General features: G+C 35.4%; 1 long non-coding RNA gene across 5 annotated transcripts in view; it reads right to left on the bottom strand.

Annotated features, from left to right (window-relative positions):
- The window catches only part of LOC140610079 (uncharacterized), a 171,205-nt gene that overhangs the window by 140,092 nt on the left and 6,913 nt on the right, over nucleotides 1-24,200 (bottom strand). For all 5 annotated transcript variants that reach the window (XR_012011863.1, XR_012011860.1, XR_012011861.1 and 2 more), the window contains exon 2: nucleotides 12,963-13,059. This is a non-coding gene — a long non-coding RNA (uncharacterized lncRNA). The remainder of the gene's footprint in view (nucleotides 1-12,962; nucleotides 13,060-24,200) is intronic.

The following is a 24,200-nucleotide window of genomic DNA, read 5'->3' on the forward strand; positions in this document are numbered from 1 at the left end:
ATGATAAAGGACTAAAACCACTCTGCAAAATTGACTGAATGAAAAACAACCACTGTCACCACTGCCCTACCAATGTAATTCACATACTCAGATATTCCCACACTTTCCTGCCACAGCAGGGTCTTTTATATTTTGATAGTGTGGCATCAGCCATCGGTAAGTATTTAATATGTGTTTATTCATTCAACAATTCTGTAGTGACCACCTATTATGTTTCTTGAACTAAAAACCCTTTAAGATCCTTATATATATGAGGGAATTCTACACATTTTCTCAATATATGCTACATGTTTAAACACAAAGTACTGCATTGACACTAAAGAACTGAATTTGACAAGTAACCCAACCTGAAATCAATGTACATCTGGTTTGCATGCATTAGCTATAGCTTAAAATTAATTGCCTAAGGGAGTAAGAAGAAAACTACAATGTGGATTACTATAAGGCCCACTTTAAAATAATAAGATAATCATTGTAAGTACCCTATACCTGGTATGCATGAGTGGTTGCACTCAGATTGGAAGAGGTTGGTGCATAGCTACATTTTATGCTTGGTTAACGCTAAACTCAGTTAACTGTTCTGGATAAAAATGAATGTACAAGTGTTGATAGAGACGCATTCATTTCTTTTCACTTTGAACTTGAGCTGTTTATTTCAAAGTGGTATTATTTTACAAACAATGAAGCCTTGTGACCTTCATACATATAAAGGATTCAGATCCCAGTCAGAAATCCTAAGTAGACTGAGGTATGAGCCACCTGGAGGCCTGGATAGAGAATGAATGCTTAAGTGAGAAACCTGGGAATAGGAGCTCAGATCAAATTAGCTGCTGCTATAGCGGAAAAAAAGGGCAAATCATTATCTTGTCTCCATTAATGCTCTTGTCCCCTGCCTACGAGTTTCTGGCCAAATTCCTGATCTTGCTATACAATGTGGAGGAACACATTTCTCCTTCTGCCTTGGGCTCTAATACGGTTCAGCACAGCAATGCCTGGTTCATCATACCCTCAGATTCGAGTGAAACAAAACTATTAGGTTGAATAACATGAAATTAATGTTTTTGTAGATCCCAAACAGCCAATTATCGGTAATTTCATATAGTTAAATCTAACATTTACACTTCAGATCCATAGGACTGGATCACTGCTAGTGTTTCATAAAATTCTAATTATCATGCTTGATACTGGGTCATAGAAGGTGTACTTATAATAAGATGAAAAATGAAGGCCGGGAAAGTTAAAGTGCCTGGCTAGGCTAAAATAAGACAAGAGCTCAAGTCTTTAACAGCCTGTCCATGAACTTTTCATGAGACTAGGATGCTTTGTGGTAGAAAGGTGTTGCTTTGTTTGACCAGCATTATATTATTTGTTTGAAAGGATGCTTTGTTTGACCAACATTATATTATTTAAATTTTAAATAGTCAACATTTTTTGAAAAATTGACATAAAATATTGTATTGGTTTCAAGTATACATCATAGTGATTTGATATTTATGTATATCACGAAATGATCATCAAACTCTAGTGACCATCTGACACCATACAAAGTTGTTACAATACCGTGGACTATATTCCCTATGCTGTATATTATATCCTCACATCTTATTTATACTACAGCTGGAGGATTTTACTTCTTAATCCCCTTCACCTATTTGGTCCATCACCCCATCCCATCCCCTCTGGCAACCATAGGTTTTTCCTTTTTTTTTTTTTTTTTTAAGATTTTATTTATTTATTCATGAGAGACACAGAGAGAAAGAGAGAGGCAGAGACACAGGCAGAGGAAGAAGAGGCTCCATGCAGGGAGCCCGACATGGGACTCGATCCCGGGTCTCCAGGATCACTCCCTGCGCTGAAGGCAGGCACTAAACCACTGAGCCACCCAGGCATCCCAAGTTTTTCCTCTGTAGGTATGTATGTTTCTATTTTATTTGTTCATTTGTTTTGTTTTTTAGATTCCACTTATAAGTGAAGTAATATGCTAATTTTTTAAAAGATTTATTCATTTATTCATGACAGAGACAGAGAGGCAGAGACATAGGCAGAGGGAGAAGCAGATTCCATGCAGGGAGCCCATTGTGGGACTCGATCCTGGGACTCTGGGATCACACACTGAGCCAAAGGCAGATGCTCAACTGCTGAGCCACCCAGGCATCCCATCATCTGCCCATTTTTAAATCAGATTTTTTTTTTACATTGAATCTTGAGTTCTTTATATATCTTGGATGTTAACCCCATCAGATATATCATTTTTAATAGCTTCTCCCATTCAGTAGGTTGCCTTTTCATTTTGTTGATGGTTTACTTCAATACAAAATACATTTTTAGTCTGATGTAGTTCCATTTCTTTATTTTTGCTTTTGTCGTCCTTGATTATAGATCTAAAAAAATATCACTTATATCCATATCAAAGAGTTTATTGCCTATGTTTTCTTATAGGAGTTTTATGATTTCAGGTCTTTATGATTTCAGTTGTCTTTAATTCATTTTGAGTTTATTTTTGTACATGGTAAAAGAAAATGATCCAGTTTCATTCATTCACATGTGGCTGTCCAGTTTTCCCAACACCATGTGCAAAGTCTTCATCTGCCTTTCAATTTTCAATGATAACCCTGCTGAGTAGACTATCCTTGATTCCAAGTTTTTTTCCTTTCAGCACTTTGAATATATACCATTCTCTTTAGACCTGCAAAATTTCTGCTGAAAAATCAACTGATAGTCTCATGGTGGCCCCTTTACATGTAACTAATTGCTTTTCTCTTGCTGCTTTGAAGATTCTTTATCTTCAATTTTTGACATTTTCATTGTGATCTGTCTTGATATGGATCTCTAGGATTTCTTCTTGTTTGGTACTCTGTTGCTCTTGGACCTGGATGTCTGTTTCCAGGTTAGGGAAGTTTGGGGCTATTATTTCTTTGAATATGTTTCTTGTCCCTTTTTCTCTCTTTTCCTTCTAGGACCTCTATAATATGAATATTAATATGACTGTTATTATCCTAGAGATTCCTTAAGCTATCCGCACGGTTAAAGTTTTTTTGTGGCTCAGTAGTGATTTCCACTGTTTTCCAGATCACCAATGTGTTCTTCTATGTCATCAAATCTGCTATTTATTCCCTCTACTGTAGATTTAATTTCTGTTATCTTAGTTGTCAGTTCTGATTGATACTTTCTTATATTTTCTCTTTGTTAACATTCTGACTGCGTTTATTCATTCTTCTCCCAAGTTTGGTAAGCATGTTTATGACCTTTACTTTTGGCTTATTTAGTAGATTGCTCCTGTTCCATTTAGTTCTTTTTCTGAGGTTTTGTCTTGTTCTTTCATGTATAACATAGTTCTGTGTCTCATTTTGCCTACTCTCTGTGTTTGTTTCTGTTTTAGGTGGGTCTCCCAGTCTATTATTTTAGTTTTCCCAGTCTTGAAAGGAGTGGCCATATGTAGGAAGAGTGCTGGGGGACCCAGAACCACAATCACTACTATCACAGCCAGGTATGCTCCCTGTGTAGACTGGGTTCACCCTCCTGTTGTGGCCGAGCAGTGACTGCTATAGGCATGCTAATGAGTGGTGCTGGCCCTTCTGCTATGGATGTGCTGGTGGGTGGGGTTACTGTTCTGCCAGCTGCGAGGCCTGCCAATACATAGGGTTGGCTCTCAGTGGGGTACACTCCCTGACATAGCAGACTAGAGGGAAGATTCTAAAATGGTGTCCAATGACACTGAGATCAGCAGAGCAGAATGAGCTGGCAAATGTGGCTGTCACCAGTGTCTCAGTCCCCAGAAAGAGGCTCTGCTACTTCCTGCCACCTTGCTGGCATGCCAAGATTAGTAAGTGGATTTTCTTTACTATGGTCTTTGGGCTTTTTGTTATGGTGTTTTTGCACTGGTTCCTAGGCTGACTGGATATGTATACTGCACCTTTAAGAGGGGTTTTTCCTATCTCTACAGTTCTATAGTTTTCCTGGACATACTCTCTTGCTTTTGAAAGCCAGATGTTTTGGGAACTCATTACTCTTGCCCAGGATCTAAGAGTTGGGGTGCCTGATGTGGAGCTCAAATTTCTCACACCTCAAGGAAAAGTATGTACCTTTGAGATTCCTCCAGACCACAGATCACCATGACTAGGGTGTGTGTGTGTTTTTTTTTCCTTAGTGAGACCATATCTCTGTCTCTTCTACCCACCTTGGTGCTATCCCTTTGTAGAGGCTCTGTTCTTCCAGTTTCTAGGTCTCCTTTGGTGGGCAGTATTTCAAGTGTAGTTGTGTATTGTTGTATCAGGGGGAGGAGGCAAGCTGAGGATCCTTCCACACATTTGTCTTGAACCCAAGCTACCTAGCCAACATATTTAAAATGTGAGATTTCATATTAAAACCTCAATGTGTCAGCCTCTCTTTAAAAATGGAGAAATTTTGTCTTGGATCCAGGATCAGGATAAGGGTGAAGCAAATGAGGCATTCTGTGGATACAAACTTTCAAGGGATGCCAAAAAACTTGGTAATAAGGATAATGTCTTAATACAATCCCTAAAAAATCAAAAGGCACAAAATCCATGATGAACAAAATATCAAAATGTTAAATGAAGATTAGGCTGTTGTTTCTTTGTTTTATATATTTATGTGCAATTTTTATAATGAAAACAGTCGTTTCAACCAGTCAGTCCCCTGTTCTGGGATCATTTGCCCATCAAGTCTTCTCACTGGGCAGATTTATGAGGGTTCACAGTTTTATGCAAACAGATTGAACTGATTTTTACTGTAGACTTTTCAATATTTTTTTTCAATTCGTTCAAAATATAGGAGGATATTTTGATAAGCATATATACAAATAAAAGTTTTTCCTTTTGTCTTAGGCTCCAATATGGCTTTTCATGGTGATGCCTGGCAACAACAGGTGAAGGTAAGTAGCAGCAGAGCCTGTGGCTGGAGAGGTACTTCTAGGCAGCATAGTCTCCAATCAACCCTCTTTTTATTTTTTAAGATTTTATTTATTTATTCACGAGAGACAGACTGTGAGAGAGGCAGAGACACAGGCAGAGGGAGAAGCAGGCTTCTCACAGGAAGCCCAATGTAGGACTCAATCCCGGATCCTGGGATCACGACCTGAGCTGAAGACAGGCACTCAACCGCTGAGCCACTCAGGCGTCCCTCCATTCAACCCTCTTCACTTACTTTGCTTTTTCTCTGTTATCTTTTAAATGTTGGGAAAACTCAGAATTCAGATCTGAGCCTTTTTCTCTTCACTAGGTAATCTCATCCAGAGATTGAAATTACAGATTGAAGTGCTACCTATATGCCAATAACCCTTAGATAAATATGTCCAATCATATGACATTTCCTTTGAGTTTCAGATTAAACACATAACTGCCTACTTGATATACTACTAGGATGATGAATAGGATCACAAATTTGACCTTTTCAAAACAGAAAATTTTTTAATTTTTTTCTTCCCAAACTTTCCTACTCCAATATTCCCCATCTCAGTAAATGATACCACCATCCTTCCAGTTCCTGACATCAAATACTTAAAAGTCCTCTTTGATTTATCTAATCTCCCCACCCCTTTAACCTATTAACAAATACCATTAACTCTAACTTTAAAAAATATCAAATCTACTCATCTTTTTCCATCTCTATTGCTTTATTATGGTCCAAGAACTGCCATCTCTTTTCCTGACTATTGCAAAAGCCTTTCAATTGGTCTTTTTGTTTTAACTTTACATTCTATCTCCTTCTCCATTCCATTTTCCATTGAGCAGCCTAAGTGACCTATTTGAAATATACAACAGATTATGCTACCACCTTGCTTAAAAACCTCACAGTGCTTTTCTGTTGCAATTAGACCAAAATGCGTACTACATATAATGGCCTACAAAACATGAGTCCTGCATCATCACATTCCAACTACATTGGGCTCTATACTCTCAGAAATAATCCAGGTACAATCTCTCCTAGAGGTCTTTTTAGTATTATGGCCTAAAATGCTCTTTCCACAAATCTTCACATGGCTATTTTTTCTCATCAGTCAGATCTTATAGGTCACATATTACCTCCCCAGAGATCACCTACAGACTCGTCTACCATAGGTTGTTTGGCCACTCTTTCTTGTATGGCCTCTTATCTTGTGAAATTACTGTTTCCTAGTTTAGTTTTCCTTTCCTTGTGTGGAGTTCACTGGCATAATTCCAGCATCTAGCCTAGTGCTAGGTAAGAATAAATGTTTGATAGATATTTGCCTAGATCCATGAATGAGTAAATAAAACAAACCATATTTCAGAGGACCAAAACAGGAGTATTAACTTTTACAAACTATTTAATAAGCCATCCAAATTAATATTCCCTCCAGAAATGTAATGCTTTGTTTTGAAATAGTTATATCCATAAGCTTACTTTAGATCAAAATACTTCAACTTGGAAAAAGCACAAATCTTTCCTGTGAAACAGCATCTGGATCCTAGAAAATAACTTTAGAGAAAATTTAGTCAACAACCACCACATGAAACTATATGAATTATAAAGTAACTGACAAAATGAAGAACTAAAGACTTAGGAAATGGTAGCAGCTGGTGAAACTTTTTGGAGAATTTTTGTAGCATTTTTTTCCTGTGACTTTCATTTTTCAGTATCTTTAGACAGCATCAGAATCTGTTTATTTGTGGCTCCTAAATGACAAAGGTTCTCTGGTGACCACTGAATCTGGTTACAAGATGGAAATAAAAGCACCAAAATAGAAATTACTTTTAAACATTTGGTCTCAACTAATGTTGTGATCCTTCTAAATTGGCAGCAAAATCCAAAATACCATTTTTAATTGTTACATCCTCATCTCCTTGCTGTGTTTTGGCATATTACCATGTGTCTTAAAAAAAACCCACAGAAACAAACAAACCAAAAAAACCCAGCTTTACTAGTCTATAAAAGTATATCCCAAAATTCACCCATTTTAAGTGAACAATTTGAGGGATTTTTAGTAAGTTTACTGAGTGGTCCAATCTTCACCATAAATCATTTTTAGAACAATTTGGTCCCCCCAATAAAATCCCCCATAGCCATTTATATTAAATCCAGATTTCTACTCCCAGACCCATGCAATTGCTAATCTTTTCTATATATATAAATTAGCCTTTTATGGACATATCCTATAAACGGAATCATATAATATGTGTTCACAATCAACACAATATGTGTTACCTCACTTTGCATTGTTTCTGAGGTTTATAATGCAGGATGTGTAAGTAGTATGTTATTTTTATTGCTGAATAATATTCAATGATATGGATATAACATATTTTGTCTATTCATTAGTAAATGGACATTAGAGTTGTTTCCAGTTCTTGGCTATTATAAATAATGTTGCGATGAACATTCACATAAAAGCTTTCATGTAGGCTTATGTTTTCATTTCTCTTGGGTAGATACCCAGGAGTTGATCTGCTAGTAGTTTGTTTGTTTTTTTTTTAACTTTCAGTTTTTGAAAGTGGCTACAGAATTTTACATTCCCACCAGCAGCATAAGTGTTCCCATTTCTCTACATCCTCACAAACATTTACCTTTCTTATCATAGCTATTCTAGTGGGTATAAAATGATGTCTTATTGTGGTTTTAATTTTCATTTCCCTAATAACTAATGCTATTGAGTATCTTTTCATGTACTCAAAAGCCATTCCTGTATATTCTTTGGTGAAATGTCCGTTAATATTTTTAATTCATTTTTCTAATTGTGTTGTTTGTATTATCAAGTCTTAAGGGTTCTTGGTAAATTCTGGGTGCAAGTCCTTTATTGGATATGTGTTTATTCCCTATTGTTTATTCCCATTTTCTTACTGGTGACTTTTGAAATGCAAAAGTTTTGGATTTTGATGTTCAGTTTATTAATTTTTCTTTTTTTTATGGCCTGTGCTTTTGGTATAGCAAAGAAATAGCTAAGAAATCTTTGCCAAAAAAAAAAAAAAGAAATCTTTGCCAAGCCCAAGGTCTCAAAGATTACCTACTATGTTTTAGTCTAAAACCTTTATTGTTTTAGCTTACATTAAGACTATTATTTTTATGTATGGTGTGATTCATCTTTTTGCATATGGGTATCCAAATGTTCCAAATTCATTTGTTGAAAAGATTACACTTTCCGCCATTGAATTTCCTTGGCATATTTGTCAAAAGCCAATTGATTATAAATATACAGATTTCTTTCTGGACTCTCAATTGTGTTCCATTCATCTATATATCTGCTTTATGTCAGTGCCAAACTATCCTAATAACTACATTTATAGTAAGTTCTGAAATTGAGAAGTGAAAATCCTCCAGCTTTGCCTTTTTGAAAACTGTTTTGGCTAGTGTAGGTATTTTGTATTTCCACATAAATTTTAGAATCTGCTCCTCAACTTTTGCAAAAAAGCCACCCAGAATTTTGATAAGATTCTTATCTTATTCTTTGAATAAGATTGAATATAGATTTTAATCTATAGATTTGGGGTAATTAGTGGAGAATTTCCATCTTAACCACACTGAATCTTTCAATCCATGAACATGGAATGACCTTCCATTAACTTAGATCTTTAATTGTTCTTTTTTTTTAATTTAATTGTTCTTAATAAAGTTTTTAAATTTTCAGGGTAATAGTCTCATATTTCTTTTATTAAACTTATTCCAGAAGTACTTCATTCTTTTTGATGCTATCTTGAATAGAATAATATTTTAAATTTTCTGATTTATCATTGATTAGAAATACAATTTTTTTTCAGCTAGCACACATAACTTTGCATTTTTTGTTTTATAGGTTTATAATTTATATACCATAAAACCTGTCCTTTTAAAATGTATAATCCTATGGTTTTCAGTAGATTCACAGAGTTGGACAATCATCATCACTCTAATTCCAGAACACTTTCATCACTCTGAAAAGAAACACTATGCCCATTAGCAGTCGTACTTCATTTCTCCTTATCCCCCAGCCTCTGGCAATCTCTAATATTTGTCTATCCTAGGTATTTCATATAAATGCAATCATATAATATATGGCTTTTTGTGTCTGGCTTCTTCCACTTAACATAATGTTTTCAAAGTTCACCCACGTTGTAGTATATATCACTATTACCTGGTTTGTTTCCACTTTTCTGGTGTTATAAATAATACCACCATGAACATTCATGTACAAGTTTTCATGTGGATATATGCTCTCATTTCTCTTGGAAATATATCTATTAGTGGAAAAACTAGGTCATATGATAACTCTACATTTAATCTTTAGGGGAACTACCAAACTGTTTTTCAAAAGCTGCACTATTTTACATTCCCATCATCTGTGTATGAAGGTTGCAATTTCTCCACATCCTCACCAACATTTGTCTTTTTAAAATTATAGCCATTTTAGTGGGCGTGAAGTGGTATATCATCATGGGTTTGATTTTCCTCCAGTGGCTAAGAATGTTGAATATCCTTTCATATGCATGTTGGTCATTTGTATATCTTATTTGGAGAAATCTTATTTGAATCATTTGCTCATTTTTAAATTGGGTTATATATCTTTTTATTGTTAGTTAGGAATAATGTTTTAAAAATGCTGGATATGAGTCTTTTATCAGATAATTTGTAAATATTTTCTTCCATCTTTTTGATTTTTCATTTTCTTGATTATGTCTTTTGAAGCAGAATTTTTTTTTCTCTTTTATGGTCTAATTATCCATTTGTTTCTTTTGTGGCTTGTACTTTTGGTGATATACCTAGCCAACCATTGCTTAATCCAAGGTCATGATGATTTACACATATGATTTCTTCTAAAAATTTTGTAGTTTTAGCCATTACATTTATGTCTTTGATCCAATGTGAGTTAATTTTTGAATATGGGGTGAGATAGGAATACAACTTTATTCTTTTTTTTTTTTACAACTTTATTCTTTAGCATGTGGATATCCAGTAGTTTCAGAAGCATTTGTTCAAAAGATTATTCTTTCCCTATTGAATAATCTTTGTACCATGATAATCAAGATCATGAGTCTTAAATAATAAAACATCAAGTTATGAGGTCATAATGGTAATAGTTTGTCCATTTGTTTGTGATAGCTAAAAGTCTTTATCTTTTCATATTAAAATAATACTTGAAAAGAATTTCAGAAGCAGTTTCCATTTTAGAGTATCTTAATAATCAGTTTGATGCAGTTATAGTCCAGCTTGAAAAAACTTATTTTTCAGAGTTCTATTTATTTCAGAACAATATGACACTAAGTTTTTATAAATTAGAATGTTTTCTGCTGCATGTAAGAGAAACCTCAATCACACTGGCATTAATAAAAGTATACGTCATTATCTCATATAAAAGACAGTCCAAAGATAGGGTAGGTTCCTGAGTTAGTTGACTCAGTAGCACACTAAGGAAGATAGATAGCATCTAGGGAAGGCATACTCTCCAGTGCCCTCTTTAGACTATCCAGGAAGGATGATAAAAAGGAAGGTAAGCAGATAGCCTTGGGGCAGCAGGTGGGAGGAGTGGGGAATGTACTGAGAAGATTAGAAAGCAGAAACATTATTAGAAAGCAGAAACAATGACCAATGAAGGGATATTTCTCATTGGTAGGGTAAAAAGCTCTTGCAAAGACTGGAGCATTTCAGACTCTAATGAGAAAACTAATGACTACTATGTTTCCCATTATTCTCCTTTCAGGAATGGGAATACTCATTGCAGCACTCATCTGTGTTCCATCTTTGTTTGTATTTAAGGAGAGTAGAAAATTTGCCTTTTTCAGTTCACAATCCCCAAAGTAAAGGAGTTACATGCAAACTTTATAGGGAAGCTATTGTAATACCTTGAATCTTGAGCCTTATACTATAGTGATTGGATGGGACTATTGCATTGTCTACCTTAGGTATAGAATGAATTGGTTTTACAATTTCCTTCCCTTGCAAAAGGGAAGGAAATGAATATTTGTGACCAAGAGGGAAGAGTATGGTGATTTATATTATATTATTGTTCAAAATATTTGGTGCTTCTTCATGACATCAGGCTTTGCCATGATTTCCTTTGGCCAAAATATGAGAAGCCAGATATGAGACTTCCAAGCAGAAGCTTTAAGAGCCATTGTGTCATTCTACTGCATTCTTCACTTACTTTCACCATGTGACTGGCAATGTTGTAGGTAGAAGCTGCTCTCTCAGCATGGGCGCCAGAATGAAGACAACATCAAACTGAGTTACATCTGACCAATGGGAAATGGGCTAAAAGACCAGGAAATGAACCTTTATTGTTTCAAGCTTCTAAGATTTAAGGATTGTTTTGCTATGGCTGCATAGCCTCAGTTGACGAAAATGACGACTATTTTACAATTATTTACAATTATACTATCTTACAATTTTAGTCCTTTTGACTCATTAAATACCTTTAAGGAGGCCATAACATACAAAGGAAAAGTTTGTTTTCATAGACTTGACTCCAAAGAATTAGAAAAAAAAATATTCCTTTTGGTAGTGGAAGGGGACGTGGGCAGGGGGAGGGGTAAATGGGTGATGGGCACTGAGGAGAACACTTGATGGGATGAACACTGGGTGTTATCCTATATATTGGCAAATCGAACTTCAATTAAAAAAAAAATACCCTTTTTAAGACAAAGTATGGCACAATTCTTACCTGCCGATCTAAATCTACGTAAATTTCTATCATCTTTCCTACTTATCTATAAGGTTCTAACATCTGAATAAATGATGCTATTATCCCAATAATCAACTAGAAAACTTGCAGATTCCAATACATTCAAACATTTAAAATTTGTATTATAATACACAGGACTTGTATACTATACTTATTCATATTTATATAAGTGATCTCAAATTTAAATGATTTGTTACAGAAAAAGAGCCAAAATGCATCCATGGGATTTCTTACATAGAAATGATTCTCAATATCATACACTGAATATTTGTTATGCACCAAAGAATCTTCTAACTTAGAGCCATTCAGTTCTCAGCATGTTGCAGCTAAGTTCAACTATTTGAAGTAAAAATAGGAGACTAGTTACCTATAACAATATAACAATCTACATTTTGGTTGAAGATGGCAACACAGTGGTTTGTTAGAGCAACAACAGCATATTTATTGGTATATTTCAACCTGACATAAAAATTAAAATGTGTAAATTTTGTATTTTATTACATTAACCTTATTTATGACAATACCTTCATGTTCTTACATATTAAAAAGTTCACCTAAGATTGTATGTTATACTTTCAAAGAAAATTGTAATTCCAATACTGGTTCTACTATTCATCAACAGGATTGCTTTTCAGCAAACTACAGAACAATTTCCAAAACAAGCAAATAAACAGAAAACAAAGTTGCTAAAGTCCCTTTGCAGACATATTTGCTGTGTAGTGTTTACATTTTAGCTTACAGGTATTAAAAGGAATATTACTATGAAAAATACAAGGATTGGAAAAAAAATACAAGTCAACCAAGGAGATAAACAAATGGAACAAAGAAGTGGGGAGAGAAAATTCAAAAGCTAAAATAATTCAATAAGTATTAAGTAACTTAATTCTAATTCTATATCAGGAGAATACCAGATTCCCCAAGCAATATTACACAGAGATTAAATTTTTGTTCTATAGAAATGAGTCCTATTTTCAATAGAACCATTTATTATCTAAATATAGCTATAATTAATTTTAATTTAGCTAAGTGCATTATCCATTATTATCTATTTGAAAGATTATGTTTAGCAACTTGTCAGGCCAACAGAGAAAGTGTAGGATTGGGAAGAGACCAAAGACAGCAGTGGAGGACGGTACCAATGCTTGTGCATTTCCTACCATGCACCCCAGCAAATACAGCATGGCATCACTCAAACTTCTTTGAATCTGAATGACAGAATATCTCTTAAATATTTTAGATATACCAAATAAAGCTAATGGATGACAGCAGTAGCCAAAAAGAGATTATGATTTTGTTTTGAGTAAATATATTTGAGTAAATATATTTTGATACTTACATATTATATGTAAATGGTATCTTTCATTCTACGGTCTCATGCCCATGCTCATATCCACATTTACAAATTTCATCCACTCTACAAGAGGTGTCATATCCTCCAAAAAAAAAAAAAACAAAAAACTAATTTGTATCTCTTTTATGGTGTTTTTCAGAAGAGCAGTATAGGTATCCTAGGATGGGCTTACCCTTTTCTGTATTACTTTGAGCAACTTGCTTACCCTCTGTCCTACTCTGTGTATTTGTAAAATAGGGGTTAAATTAAATTTGTAAAATAGAGATTAAATTAAAACTACCTCTTAGGATGGTTGTCAGGATTATAAGAAAGAATAAACATAAAGTACTTAGAATAGGGCCTGACACACATTCTGTTAATTTTAGTTCTTTTGATTATAGAGAAAGCAGAAGATAAATACTGCATTGCTGACAGTTATATTCCATATTTAACACACTGCCTGGCACCTAGTAGCTCTCAACTATCTACTTTTGAATGAATAAATAATTCGGCCTTGAGAAGTACTTCCAATTAGAGAGAAGGAAAAGCCAGCAAAGGAGTTTTCAAGGTGGAGGTGAGCAATAAGGTCTTAAAACTGAAGGACATTCAAATAATGTGAAGACTAGGGGTGGAGTTGTGGGGGGGGGATAGCAGAGGGTCCTATGGTCAGTGCATTAAAGTAACTTGCTTCCCCTAGGGATACTAGGGATTTTATTAGGAAAATGGGTCATAGTATTAAAACATAACCAAACATCCCTAAATCTCTGGTTAAATTTGGTTAATTAATATAATTTTTATATTAAGAAAGAATAGCAAATTTACACAATCATAAAGTATTATTGTGTAATAAATATGACTAGTATATACTTTAGGTATGCCTGAAGACCATTTTAAAATACTTTCACAAAAAGTTTGTAAAACTTCCTAAGTCTTTTCAAGAAAGATGGTCTTAACCAAACCTTTATCTTGTATGTTTGCTTTGAACTTTTCTGTTTTTTCAAGGGTTTTTCAATTGATTAAGGTATAAAGACTATCATTATGTTTACATGTGTACATATGCATAATGCATGCACTATAACCACATACACAGAAGTCTGTAAACAGTAAGAAACATCTTTTCTATTAACTTAACACAAACACACAAAGACATTAGATACCAAAAGACCATGCAAGATGAGCATGTTGGAGTCCTTTCTACTGCCTCAAGCCCTTTAATGATCTTTGTTGTAGCCTCTCCTACCCCCTATGAACTCCCTGAAGCTCCATTCTAGAAGAGTAGCTTAAGTAGAATGAGTAGATCATTCTAAATTCTACCCATGCCTCCATGGTATAGTCCTTTCCAGTCCTTACCCATGCCTCCATGACAAGTCCTTTCCCTGTGTTAACAAAAGGGAGGTGAAGTCCTTCAGACTGGACCTTCGGAGATAAAACTTTCTCTTCATATTATCAACTATATACCCATTGCTTAATTTCAATGAATATACTTAAAAACATATCTGACTCCTATGGGATGAGAAAGGGTAATAGGGATAAGGAAATCCCATTCTGCAGCACATATTTTTGTTAGTGAAATAAAGCTAGTAAAAGGATACCTGAGTAGAGTTGGAGCCCACATGGTTTTGGTCAGTGGGATTAGACAACATTCCTCTCCACATATGTCAGTTTGGATTAGGATTAGATGTTTGTGGGTACTGGAGCAGAATAAATTGCCTTCTGCATTTATCCATTTGCATTCTGTGGTTTGCACTGGGGCCAAAGCCTTCCAGGAAAAAACATTTAAACTCTATCCATTACTGAGGCTGAGATATACCTAACTGACAGAGAATTGGGGGTCCTAATGAAAGTTAGATTTTAGGAGGAGATATGCCAGAAGAGGATCCACCATAAGGGAATAATATACAATGAGTTAGACCAGTAACAGCATCCAAAATAGTAGCAGGATATTGGTTGGAGATATGGCGAATAGCCAAACTGTCCCAACCCAACCACTCCAGTGGAATTAGTCTGCAGTTGGGGAGAGGGGAGAGAGGCTATTTGTATGAATTTTAAAAATGAGAGCACTTTAGTACTCAGTCAACTTCATGTAGAGCCCTCTTGACCCCCAACACCTTTTCTTATCTTGAAAAAGCATCCTTGCCTGGGTGAATAGATGAAGAACTATACCAGCAAATCAGTCATCAACAGTAATGGTGACAAGCAGTGTAAGTGGCACCCAGGGCAAGACAGTGTAGGTGACTCTACTGAAATAGTTCTACTTGGGAGTCTTGGCTTCAAAGTTAGGGCTTGACTAGGTTCAGAATTTGAGCAAAAAATTATTATTGCTAACCACTGAACACTGGGGCCCAAGTAACTTAAGACTCCCCTACCTCCAATTCTGGCAATTGAGTAGAATTTATTACAAACTTTCTATCTGCTTCCTATGAATAAATATAGAGTTCTAGATTTACTGGTGTCAATTCCCAAGAGCTAAAGAACATCAGGAACGTATCAGTAATTGAACAAGTTGGGTTCCTTGTTTATTACAAACAGGGAGAAAAACATACCACTGGGGAACATGGGCATCTTGGTAAGAGGGTATTAAAATTTATTTTAGAATTTGGGCTTATATTAGCTGATGTGGGGGAGAGTTTAAGGGAAGCACAGCCTTATTTGGGATTGGATCCTGTCAGGAAGCAGAGGTAATTCAGCAGTTGGGAATATTAATAAATCTTATCTATATAACAGGAGGAATCGGGTAAAGCTTAGCTTAAGTGGCAAAGAGAGAGCTGTAACTCATATTAGCCAGGATATATTTGTTCACCTCCATGGTTTGGACCATGTTCATGTGTTTGTGTTCAGACATGGTTGTATATTAATCCATTGTTTTTGTTTGTTTATTTTATTTTATTTAATCCATTGTTTTTGTATTTGATCTATCACAGTCACAGAGTACTCTTATCTGATATTGGTATTCTGTGAAATTATTCATGCATAATGACCCACCAAGACCTAGCTGTGAGTAGTACACCAACTCCCCAATGTCTCTTTCTTACTGGAGACAACATTAGCTAAAGTAGTTATGGTCTAATTTCAACAGCTTCAAAAATGGCAGATATTTAGTGGCAATAGAGGCAATGAAATGGAATCCTTCATAAAAATTTTGGGTCTAAGGAATAGTGCAGCCAAGTAATTACTTCCAAAGTGATTCCTAAATACCTAGTATTCCCCTAAAGATCCTGGAAACTAGGCAGCCCAGTGGCGCAGCGGTTTAGCGCCGCCTGCAGCCCAGGGTTTGATCCTGGGGACCCTGGATGGAGTCCCACATCGGGCTCCCTGTGTGGAGCCTGCTTCTCCCTCTGCCTGTGCCTCTGCCCCCCCTCCCCGTGTCTCTATGAATAAATAAATAAAATCTTTAAAAAAAAAAAAAGATCCTGGAAACTACATGATCATCCAATAACATATTGGATTTCCTGTGTCTATGCAGATAGGGTCCTAGAGAATCTAAGAGTTAATGTGAAACCTGGAATAATTAAATGGGCAGTAACACCTATGACATTTGGATTAAACGTATGTACATTGAATCATTTAAAGAATAGTAGAGAAACTTTTATATTAAATTATTCATCATACTTTGAATAAAAAATATTTGTAATTTCTACAAAATTACCACATACATGACAACACTATAGTGGACATCTGCTTTTGGCTACCCAACATCTATCCCAACATTTCTTATAAGAGGACCCAGAGTTTCCTTTGAAAACAATCCCTCAAAAAAAAAAAAAAAAAATGAAAACAATCCCTCCACCTTCCCAGTCTGAGTTTGGGTGAGACTCCATTCCAAGTCAATCAACATATCTCATTTCCTTAGTTGCAATGATTGGTTTAAAACCAGACACAATCCAGTCTTAAGCCAATTAAGATGTACAGTTATCTGACCACTGTGGTTGGTAGAGATAGGCATATGACCCCAGTCAATGCAAATGAAGGTGAATTTAAGGACTTTGGCTCAGAATGTTCCACTTTGATATAAGGATATGAGATTGAAAAAGCTGCAGCCATTTTGTAAACCCAAGGAGAGCTAGCCTAGGGATTGAGCTAACCTAGAGGAAAGAATATAGAGAAAAAAAATTGGCAATGCTTTGGGAGTTCTGGATACAGCTGGATCTACTCTGAGTAGCTAAATTACATAAACTAATAACTACTTACTGTTTCAGCCAATTTCAGTTTGGTGTTCAAGTACTTTAAACAAAAAGAGTGCTGATAGAACAAATGTGTAAATTAGTAACTTCTGACTTGGGAAATATACTCAATTAAGCAAAATTCCTATTATACAAAATAATAATATAATACCAAATAACATGATCACCAAATCAGTTCAAACACCATCAAGATCCAAAACTTTGGATATCATAATCTGGTTTTTGTTTGTTTTTTAACATTATGATCTGGTTCATGAGTAAAACCATCTTCATAACAGGGTACTTATGCAATGTTCTCTCCAATGCTAACAGTGACTAAATTCATAAAAGTAAATCATAATCTGCTTTATAAAACAATAAAATAGGCTATTTTTAAACTGTGAATGTTTAAGGTTTTTTGACAAAGCATGAAAAAGGTGAGTTTCCTAACAGACTTACAGTAACAAATACATTTTGTCCTCTGTCCTTTGAAGATTAAATTGCTGCATAATTTTGACCTTTGTAACTCTTTGCATTAAAATTTTCATTTTTGCCTTCAATTGTAAATTATCCTATAGTTTCATAGAACTATGGCAGAAGAACATTTCTTCTAAAGTTCACCACATATACATTCCTATTCATAATAGTGGAACAAAAAAAATTCATTTACAGTCTATATAACCAGTCTCCAATATTCAACTAAACTACATTAACTTAAGGCTCTCTCAGACCAAAAACAAAACAAAACAAACAAACAAACAAAAACCACCTATTTTGCTCTTATTCATACTGGTGGAAAGGTATTTTATAATTGTAACCTTCAAAAGAGTCTGTATACTAAAATTTCATTCAAGAATATAAAATTAAATTTCAAATAATCTAGGAAAATATAGTAAGAGTCTACATGCTTGCTTCTTTATGAATTATACATTGTCTTTCATTAAAATGGATCATACAGGGGTGCCTGGGTACTCAGTCAGTTAAGTGTCCGACTCTTGACTTCAGCTCAAGTCATGATCTCAGGGTCATGAGAGGTGTCAGACTGTTCAATGAGGAGTCTGCTTGAGATTCTTTCTCTCCTTCTTCCTCTATCCCTCCTCCACTGTGTTCTCTTTCTCTCCACAAAATAAATAAATAAACCTTCTTTAAAAATAATAAAACAAAAAAAATTAAAATGGATCATACACTTCTCTTCCTGTCTAAGCACAATCCTTCTACCTCTGTGCTAAATCTCATTTACTTCTTCCTTTTCAGGGATCTCCTGATGATTATCTCTCTCCTCTATATGTTCAAAATCCAAGTCTTTCCCATTGGGAACAAATAATAATTAAAAACTCTGTAAACTGCCTAGCACTAGTTATTAAAGTTTCTCTATTCCCTTTCATTACCAATTTTCTTGCTGTCAGCACTTTTCTTGCCAATCACTACTCAGTCTAGGGGAATCTGTCTTCTTTCTGAATGGCTCCAACAAGTAATCTTGCAGAGGTCACTGCTGATCTCTGTGTTACTTTTCATGCCTTATCTTATTTGACACCTTAGGACTGTAGGCATTTGCTGACCTACTCCCTTCTTGAAAGACCTTTACACCATTGGCATAAGAGTCACCAGATACATGTGGTCTTTCTCCTACTTTTTTGACTGCTCTCTCTTGATCCTTTACCCATTTTCTTACATGTCATTTCTGGTCAAGATTTCTTTTCTTCTCACTCTAGAGTCTCTCTGGTTTTTCTATTCCACTATCTCAGAGTCTTTACCATCTGTATTTTGATAACTCCTGATTCTATATCTCTAGCCCAAATCTTCATTTTGGGCTTTAGAACCACATACTCAACTGCCTATTCAATAGCTCTAATTATATGTCCCACAGGTTCCTCAAATTTAGTCCATCTTAATTTAATTCAGAACATACTCTTCCTCATGTATGACCTCACCATTCACCCAGTTATCTAAGCAATAAGCTGACAGGATCCTTAAATCCTCCCTTTTCCTTATGTTGCACATCCATTCAACCACCACGCAGGGCTTTGTAAGCTGCACCTTTGCCTCAATAGCAATAAAAAATCACTAAAAAGCACGTAAGCAGTGAAGGGACAAGATCATATTTGTACAGTAAGTAGAAATATTACTACATAATTGAGGATCAGAAATTATTTTGACCTGAACTGTGGTAGAAAACATGAAGGAAATGACACTTTAATGAATGCATGTGCCAAATACAAAAACACATCGAGGAAGAGTGTTTTTTCTTTAAACCAAGTGTTAAACTAAACACACTAAAAATGACAAATATTTTTATCACTTCAGAAAAATCTGTTCACTTAGTAGTGCTGTTTTCACCCAATACCCTATTTTCCCTGTCTTTGGCTGATTGGATTACCTGTGGATAGTGACTTCAGAAAAACTTTACCACAGGGGCGCCTGGGTGGCTCAGTTGGTTAAGCAATCCAACTCTTGGTTTTAGCTCAGGTCATGCATGATCTCATCAGTTGTAGAACTGAGCTCTTCCTAGGAGAGGGCTCCTCACTCAGCAGGGAGTCTGCCCGAAAGATTCTCTCCCTCTGCCCCTCCCTTCCCCTTGCCCTGGCTTGCCCATGTTCATGCTGTCTCTCTAAAGATAAATAAGCCTTTAAAAAAAAAAACAAAAACACTTTACCATAGACTGGATTAAGACAATTAAGACCTTCTCTACTAGGCACATAGAATGAGGATAGCTATCTCTCTCTACCAGGTTCTTAAACTAATATTTTTGTCGAAAAAACAGAATTTACATTTGATGAGAAATTTTTGAGTACTATATACCTAAATAAAAATCTCAGAAAGAATATAGTATTAGAAAATGTGAAACATTCTAGAAAATAAATACCTTTCAACCAAACAATTGACTTCTTAGAAATCCTACAGAAATAATTTTTTAAAATTTGGACAAAGATCTGAAGAGGGACAATGATGTTCACTACTGGGTTATTTACAAAAACAAAAATTTTAAATAGCAAAAAATTGGAATAACTATATGTTGAACAATAGAAAATTGTTTAAGGATATACACAAAACATTAACAATGTTTATTACTGTGTAATGATTTTCCTTTTGCATTTTTCAAGTTTTCTAAACTAAGTATATATGCCTTTTCTAATCAGAAACAAATAAAAAAAATCAACAGAGAAATCTCCTCACCACTTTAACCAAATAATCAATCTTGACATCACAACAATGGGACAAACTGATATTATTTATCTCTAAAAGGGATGCATTATATCACTCATGTAGTGATTTTTGCCCTAAAAGTTTTTTTTTTTTTTAAGATTTTATTTATTTCTTCACGACAGACAGAGAGAGAGAGAGAGTGAGAGAGAGAGGCAGAGACACAGGCAGAGGGAGAAGCAGGCCCCATGCAAGGAGCCCAACATGGGACTCAATCCTGGGTCTCCAGGATCATGCCCTAGGCTGAAGGCAACACTAAACCACTGAGCCACCGGGGCTGCCCTGCCCTAAATGTTTAATCTAGTCATGAGAAAACAATCAGACAAACCCATATTGAGCAACATTCTACAAAACAACTAGTGTGAACTATCCAAAATGCCAATATCTTTAAATACTCCAATTCTTTTAAATTAAAGGAGACTATAATTACATTATAACTAAATTCAAAGTATGATCCTTAACTGATCCTGTGTGGAAAAAAAACAATTGTTAGGAGAACCGGAAAAATATGAATATAGGCTATATATCAAAATACACTATTTAATATTAAATTTCTTGAATGTGATAATGATATTGAGGTATAGCATCCATGTAGAGTCATGGCATAAAATGGTATGTAGCAGATTATCCTTGTTCTTAGGAGATACTTGCTATTATGCTATGTATTTAGCAGTAATGTGTTACAATGCCTGTACATTAACTTTAAATAATTCAGGTAAAATAGACATGCCTGAGCATGCACACACACGCATACATGCATGCACACATGCACAATTATTAATACCAGCACTCTCAAGCTGTTTCTAAGGAGCCTTTTTTTAGACATATTTTCCTACAGTCCTCCTCTTCCCACAAAAATGTTTTTAATTGTGGTAAAAAAAATAACATAAAATTTATCATCTTAAGCATTTTAAGTGTCCAGTTCAGTATTTTTAAGTATATTCATATTGTTGTACAATCTCCAGAACTTTATCTTATAAAACTGAAACTCTATACTCATTAAAAACTTCCAACATCTCCCTACTCTACCCATTCCTTAGCTACCATCATTCTACTTTCTGATTCTATGATTTTGACTGGTCTATATTCTTCATAGGTAGAATCATATAGTATTTGTGTGTGTTACTCGCTTATTTCATATAGCATAATATCCTCAAGGTTCATCACATTGTGGCATGTGTCAGAATTTCCTTATTTTTAAGGCTGAACAATATTCCATTGATTGTATACATCGCATTTTGTTTATCCATTCATCCATCCATCCATGGACACTTGGGTTGATCCATTTTTTAATATAGTGAATAATGTTGTTAAGAACATATGTGTAGAAATATCTCTTCAAGATCTTGTTTTCAATTTTTTTGAATATATACTCAGAAGTGAATAATACAGTAATTCTAATTTTTTGAGAACTGAATACTGTTTTCCATAGTTGCTACACCATTTTATATTGCCATCAACAATGCACATGGGTTCTAATTTTTCCACATCCTCATCAACACTTGTAATTTTATGTGTTTTGGATATGAGCTATCCTAATGGGTGTGAGGGGATAGTTCATTGAGATTTTGTTTTGTTTTGTTTTGTTTCTCATTAAACTTTTGTTTTAATGGGTCTCAAAATTCTGTGACAGATTTTTGGTTAAGTTGTTTCCATTAAAAAGTACTTATTTTAAAAACTAATAACTTAAAACTACAACACATACACACACACACATACACACACACACAAATGGTCCATAAAACATTCTCCTTTCCTTCTGAAGGTTTTACAGTGTATTGTTATCATTAACCAGTCTTTTACTATTAAACTTAAATGGCCAATTGACACAAACAGTTCTGAGACCATTCTCCCACCACTGATTAAGACTGGGGTGGCAGGTATTGGGGATAATATTCATTTAGCCTTCTGAGCTTTCTGGGCAGACTTGGTGACTTTGCCAAATCCAGCTGCCTTCTTGTCCACTGCTTTGATGACACCCACAGCAACCGTCTGTCTCAGGTCACAAACAGCAAAATGGCCAGAGGAGGATAGTCAGAGAAGCTCTCAACATGCATTGGTTTGCCAAGAACCATATCAACAATAGCAGCATTCCCAGATTTCAAGAACTTGGGACCATCTTCCAGCTTTTCTCCAGGAACAATGATCTATGTTTTCCTTTAGCTCAGCAAACTTGCAAGCAATGTGAGCTGTGTGACAATCCAGCACAGGTGCATATCCAGCATTGATTTGGCCTGAATGTTTCAGGATAATCACCTGAGCCATGAAGCCAGCTGCTTCCTTTGGTGGGTCATTTTTGCTGTCACCAGCCACAATGCCATGACAAACATCTTTGATAGATAACGTTCTTGACATTAAAGCCTACATTGTCCCCAGGAAAAGCCTCACTCAAAGCCTCACGGTGCATTTCCAAAGACTTTACTTCAGTTCTAACATTGACTGGAGCAAAGGTGACCACCATACCAGGCTTAAGAACACCAGTCTCCACTCGACCCACTGGGACAGTACCAATACCACCAATTTTGTAGACGTCCCGGAGAGGCAGATGCAAGAGCTTATCAGTTGGACAAGTTGGTGGCAGAATGCAATCCAGAGCTTAATGTAGGTGCTGACTTCCTTAACGATTTCTTTGTATCTCTTCTGGCTGTAGGGTGGTTCAGTGGAATCCATTTAGTTAACACCAACAATTCGTTGTTTTACACCCAGTGAGTAAGCCAGAAGGGCATGCTCATGGCTCTGCCCATTCTTGGAGATACCTGCTTCAAATTCACCAACACCAGCAGCAACACTCAGGACAGCACAGTCAGCCTGAGATGTGCCTGTAATCATGTTTTTGATAAAGTCTCTGTGTCCTGGGGCATCAATGATGGTCATATAATACTTGCTGGTCTCGAATTTCCACAGGGAGATATCAATGGTGATACCACGTTCATGTTCAACTTTCAGTTTATCCAAGACCCAGGCATACTGAAAAGGCTCCCATCTCAGCAGCCTGCTTCTCAAAATTTTCGACAGTTCTTTTGTCAATCCCACCACATTTATAGATCAGATGGCCAGTAGTGGTAGACTTGCCCAAATTTACGTGTCCAATGATGACAATGTTGATGTGAGTCTTTTCCTTTCCCATTTTGGTTTACAGTTAGCAGTGGTTTTCATGACACCTGTGTTCTGGTGGCAAACCCATTGCGAAAAAGCCATTGAGATTTTGAATTGCAATTCCCTAATGATTAGTGACGTTGAGCATCTTTTCATGTACTTATTGGCCATTTGTAGATCTTTTCATCAAATCTTTTGCCCATTTTTAAATTGAGTGACTTGTTTGTTGTTGTTGCTGAGTTGTAGAAGTTCTTTGTATATTCTAAATATACACATTATCAGATAGATGATTTGCAAATATTTCTTCTCCTTCCATAGGTTGCTTTTTCACTCAGTTGATCATTTCCTTTGATGCACATATATTTTAAATTTTGATGTTGTCTAATTTGTCCTTTAACTTTGTTGCCTGTGCTTTTAGTATCATACCCAAGAAATCACTGTCAAATCCAGTGACATGAAGTTCTTCCTCTATGTTTTCTTCCAAAACAGTTTTATAATTTCACATTTTATGCTTAGGTCTTTGATCCATTTTGAGTTTCTTTCTTTCTTTCTTTCTTTCTTTCTTTCTTTCTTTCTTTCCTTCTTTCTTTCTCTTAATGTAGCATAGGGTAAGGGTACAACCTCGTTTTTTTTGCTTGTTTGTTTTTGTTTGTTTTGTTTTGTTTTTTTGCATGCAAGTATCCCATTTTTTGTAGCCTTCTTGAGTCAAAACTAACTGGCTTTAGGTTAGGGATAGTTAGGTTAAAAAATGGCTACTGGGATCTAACTTAACTTTTTCTGACAAAAG

This window comes from Canis lupus, chromosome 19, assembly GCF_048164855.1.
Source record: "Canis lupus baileyi chromosome 19, mCanLup2.hap1, whole genome shotgun sequence".
Taxonomy (NCBI): Eukaryota; Metazoa; Chordata; class Mammalia; order Carnivora; family Canidae; genus Canis; species Canis lupus.